Source organism: Abrus precatorius, unplaced genomic scaffold, assembly GCF_003935025.1.
Source record: "Abrus precatorius isolate BTA unplaced genomic scaffold, Abrus_2018 Scaffold11, whole genome shotgun sequence".
NCBI lineage: Eukaryota > Viridiplantae > Streptophyta > Magnoliopsida > Fabales > Fabaceae > Abrus > Abrus precatorius.
In genome coordinates, this window is record NW_020874303.1 from 2,694,507 (window position 1) to 2,700,628 (window position 6,122).

A 6,122-nucleotide genomic window follows, 5' to 3' on the forward strand; every position below is an offset into this window, starting at 1 on the left:
GTAGAGTAAAATAAGGTCTTGTATATAATATGTGGCAAGTTTGAACTCTCACTTATTTTCTTAGAATGTAAACGCTTTTTGAGTCTCATAATTTTCTTTGTACCAGAATATTAAATTACTAAAATTATTTATTAGTATGATATACTTGTTAAAACTGGTTAAAATAAACAATCTTAAAGTAAAATTTTACATTATCCAGGTTTGTAAAAGAAGAGTTATGAGGTAGTTGAGCAAAAAACAATGTGTTTATTTTTTGTCTGTCATTAAATACAACTACTATCATTTTTTTCTCTAATTTTAAAGTTTTTATGTTAATTTTTGTGTTGTAATTTTATTCTTAATATATCTTTTTTCTCTATATTATGGAGGAAATTCTCAAAAGAAAATGACTCCCCCCCCCCCCCCCCAATAACATTACACTATTACAGTATAAAATTTTAATAATAATGTATTTTTTCAATTAAAGGATATATTTAAAGGTTAATTCAATATCAAATTGTTAATTAACACATTTTTTCTTAAGTGTGCAACAAAAAATAATTATAAGTATTACTACAATATATGTAAAGTTTTCTTTTAAATATTTAATTCAATAAATATTATAAAATTTTTATTTAGTGCATATTTTTAAAATCATTTTATTTAATGAATAAATCAATAAAGCCTAATAAAGTGATTAATGTTATGTTTAGAACTGGATAACAGCTTGGAAAAGGAAGATCAAGTGAGAAAAGTTTGACATTTTAAAGAATTAAAAATATAGTTCAACCATTAAAATTTAGTGCATTTTATAGTAAGTATTTCTTTATATTTATTTAATGTGTTTGAATATTTTAGTAAAATCAATGCTATGGTATATTATATGTATATTAAACCAAATTGAAGGTTTACTCTTGTTTTTTGTGAACCAGTAAAAATACGACAGAGATCATTATGAACCAAATAAAGTGGACAATTTGTATCAACTATTAGTACCACAAAAATTAAAAAAAAAGTGATATTAATGGGCTGAAGTCGCAATATTTGTGGAAGTTAATTTGGGCTTAGGCCTCACATGTTGGGCTAAAATTTGGAGGGTGAATCTTGCTAAAATGAAGCCTAAGAGGATGTTGCCGGGTGGTAAGCTGCTTTGTCAAAAAACCCAATGAGTCTAATTCAAATTAATAATAACACAAATTATAATGAAATAACTAGACTTGTGTGTGTTTAGATTATCATCTGCAATAAAGTTCTCAGTAGGAGTATTTAATAATTATAAATATTTTTTTATTAGAAACAATTTTGTTTAACTTGAACAAAATTATTGTATATTTATTAGAACTTGAATTTAAGACTATAGATTAAGTTGAAATAACTTATTGCTAGTTAATCCATGTATTTGATGATAAATAATGAATTATTTGAAATAATTAGATTGATTTAAATCTAAAATGAAAATTTTAATTTAAGTGTTATATTTAAACAATTGAAAATTAAATAACTCAAACCAAATTCATACATATAAAAAAAAATCAAGATTTATGTATAAAAATAGGTCTCATAAAAGGAGCATTACTCTAGATGATTGTTAGTTTTTTTTTTTTATTAATTATTAGTAATGTATTTAGCTATATTGAAGCATTATTAATTTACAAATTTATTGAATTGTGATAAATTGTAATTTTTTTGAATTATAATATTTAATAATTGTTTTAGATCTCTTTATATATATTTTTATATCCTTTTACTTTGAAATAAAAGAAATAAGTTGGGTTTAGAAAATAACAACAACCCAAACTTTATTTTATTTAGTGAAATAGATTACATGGATCATATAATATCATCAAATATGACAAAAATTAAAATTTTTTAAAATTTTATTAATTAAACAATTTCTTTAAAGATTTTTTAGGTTTAAAAAAAATTGAAGAATCTAAATCAAAGAACATTATTTTTTCTTCAATCCAATTTCACTCCTAAATGATTTTTTTTAAAAAAGTTTCCATTCTACAAATGTGATCAAATAGGTTATCTATCTGCTGCAATGATCATCCAAATAAAGGTCAAAATTGGTCTTAATTGTCCATAACTCCTTCATTCAACAGGTAAAAACCTGAACCCTAGGCGGCTAGGTTTGTTCTCTTGAGTTCTTTTATTTATTTATTATTTTATACATGTCGAACCCACTTACTTTGTGGTGATTTTCAATGTGTATGACGACAGATATATCTTATTGAAAAAATAAATAAAGATTTTCAATGTTGTATTCAAATGACTAATGGGAACGGTGCTCCAAAAATGGCAATGTCTAAAATAAAATTAGTTTGCTAAGAGCATTGAAGTCAATAATAAACACAGTAAACACCTTCTTCATTGCTTAACTCATTGGATAACAACATGTATGATCCACTTGGTGACTTGGGGCCAAAAGAAAAATACCAATTAACAAGTCTAATATATTTTATTTTATAATTTAATACAAATTTAACCATGAATTTATATCAGCAAGAATTATTAATTTTTATAATAATTAATAGAAAAATATCTTTAATATATTTTAATTAGTTGATAACGTAATTTTTTTTACATTAACAATGCAATAAAATTAAACTTTTATAGTATAATAAAAGTTTGGAGAGATTTGATGTTGCGTATTTTAATATTATTTTATTATTTAATAAAATGAATTTATTAAGAGAAATGGCTCAAATACAATTTTTTTAAAAAAATATGAACACATTAAGTAGAAAAACTACTACACTTTACTTTTTAACGGTGAAATATTAGTAATATATTTTTTAAATATATGCTTTAAATATGTTTCATAAAAAACATCAATTTACAAGATTAATACTTTAGTTTTTTTTTTAAATTGATTAATCACAAAAGTGTGTTTAAAAATATATATTTATATTTCTAATATAGAATGATCCGAATTGAAATAGACCTTCCAACAAATTTCAAAGTTAAAACATTACAAGTCTAAGCAAAAATGCTACTATTTTGAAATGCATAAATAAAATCACAACCTTTTGTTGATGTTCAACGTTATAGTTAAGCCAACATTAGTCAATAAAACAAAACAATAAAAACAGTGATACAACAGACCATGGATTAATAATAATAAAAAAAGTGATATACATATATCCCTATATATGCATCTTACAAAGCATAGATGACCACAACTACACGATTAATTATAGTTTAGTGGAAAAGAATGAACTATATAATTAGATTTGAGCTTGACATTTCTATAACCTATAACATATATATAGAGTGTGAGCTCAATGTTGAAGAGGAAATTTTGTTGACATTGACGATGGATCACTTCCTTCATACATTGAATTTATGGGAACAGACATAATTTTAATGTTTATAAACATTCAAAATTGTACAAGTGATTTGATATTAGTTAACGTAGGAATTAAAAAAAGAAAAGAAAATTATTCCATGTTGGGTGGTAATAAAATAAAGGCTTATTTATAAAATAAATTTCTAAACTAATGTCATTTGAAAACTATTTCTTTTTTTGTTAAAAATCTCCTTTTTGTCACGTTACCATCTTCCAAATGGAATATTTATTAAAAAAATATTCTTCTTTTTTATATATAATACTTTATTTTGAGATTAACAGGTGTCATTGAATGTGTTTAAATTTTTAAAATAAAATATTAAAAAATTTAAAACTTAAGATAAATAACTAGTAAAAGAATATATTGCATGTTATGGGTGGAAGGAAAATTACTTTTGATTGTAACATGAGATAGAGATCCTAACACTTCTTTCTATCATTTTTATTCTTTTCTTAATAAAGGTATTACTTTGATAATTTATTTTTTAGAGTATATTTGTTTAGTAAATAAGCCTAAAAAATATATATAAGTGGACTAAATATTTTAAATTTAAATCATAGCTTATAAAGGTTATGGTTTAAAATTCACCTTTGACAATCTCGCAAAATCCACACTTCTTGTGATATGAGGAAATATTTTACTATAATTAATATGTGTTTTGTTATGTATTTTACTATAATATTACGGATTCATCATAAATAAGCATGTATAACGTATGTTTTATTTACAATTTATTTTCTTTTGACCAAAGTTTTTTTCTTAAAGAAAAAGAGGTGTGAACGTTTCATTAAAAGTGGTGCGTTTGAAGTTTTATATGAACCATTCTTCTTTTAGATAAAATTAAAGAGAAATAATGCATTTACAGAGGTTGGTAGCATCTGAAAGTGGGAATCGTGGCTATTCATTTTGTTAGCTAAGAATTTGAAAGTCTAAAATTAGTTTTCAACATTTTCTATGATCTTGGTTTCGTGATATCTAATATCTCTCCACTTGATTAGAGTGATGATTGATTATGACCACCCAATATTTTGCTTTTCCGTGAAATTAAACTGAAAGATTAATGGGGGTGTAGAAAGTGGGAGCCATTACTCATGAGAAGGCTTTGACTAATATAAAACAAAGATAATCAAGATAGGCTTAAGTTTTTAGCTTTAACTTTTATATATATAAATTTGAGAAAAGTTATATAATTGATGCACTTTTTCTTTTTTTAAAAAAATATATATTTGATTTCTTTAAAACCTAAAATATATAAATTAATTTCTCTAAAAATACTTTTTTTTAAAAGATTAATATATACTATAGTCTATTTTAATTTGTTAATAACAATGAACAATTATGGTTGGATTTCCTTTGAGTATTTTCTTCAATTTTTAAGCTCACCGAAATTAATTTTAAACATTGTATTATTAATTTTCGGTCTTTAATAGATACATTAATCGCGGAAATACTCATATAATTAACTTGGAAATTTTTCTCAAAATCTTCATTTTTATTTTCGGAAGTCTCATTTTCACAATAACAATTTAACACTACTTGTTAATAATATTGAGAGTCATAAAAATTTATCTTAAGAGATTTATTTATATTAAAATAAATTAAATCATTACATATTATTTTTTTAAAAGGAAAAACATAATTTTTAAAATAAGATAAAAGGTTATGACAATATAATTTAAGCATTTATTAAGGTAGTGAAGATTAATTGATACATTTTTGTTTTTAATAAATCGTTTGATTTCTCTAAAACCTAACATACATAAATTGACTTTAATCTCTAAATATAGGTTTTGTGATAAGGAAAAAACAATTATTTAATTAATTAGTTGTTGAAAATATGTTTGATTGTGACCCAAATACGACATTATCAAAGTTTTCGACTGAAGCTGGCGTTTAGGATTCATTTTATACGGATCACCTTTGACTACATTCAAACATAGAGTAACCCAATGATATGATGCAACAGTTTAATTAACAAATATCTAACCTGCTGAAATGATTATCATAAACTTGGTTACTGATTGAGTTGAAAATTAAATAGGGACATTGATCCACATTTTTACAAAATTTGTAATCATGATTTGTTATATCGTGAAAAATTCATGATTGATAACACGACACGTATGCAACTCGACTAAATTAGATATTACTGTGAATGATTTATTTTTAATACACTATTTCATACAATAATAATTATAATTATAATAAAAGTCAGTTTTAAATAAAACTTTAGTTTATACTATTTATTAGAAAATATCCACACACACTTTTCTTTAGCTTTAACGCGACAAACTACTATTTGATGTAAAAAACCCTTTTTATTTATTACATTTAATCATGGCATTTAATTTCTGCGGATATCTATTATTACGATTATAAGAGACTAATAATCCTTCAAATAATTAATACTTACTATAGATCTTTTCAACAAAGGCATCTCCAGGGTAATACATAATATAAATACGTTAAATCTATTCCATAATATTATAATAATTAACGAGAAAATTTATATAGCATGTAAACAAAAGAAGTTAGCTGGGTTTGGAAATATTTTTTCTTAAACATAATGTTTCTTTTTTCTGAAAGTTTTTCTCAAAAAACTATAACAAAAAGAAGCACTTTTTATAAAAACAATTTAATTTAAACATGTATTTATTTTAATATAATATAAACAAATATTTTTCTTATAATATGACAACTTACTATAAAGAAAAGTTCTTTCTTTTTGAATTTTGGATCCATGAAAATGTGTGGTTTCTTAAACCGTTGTTCTTGATATTCAACCTTTAA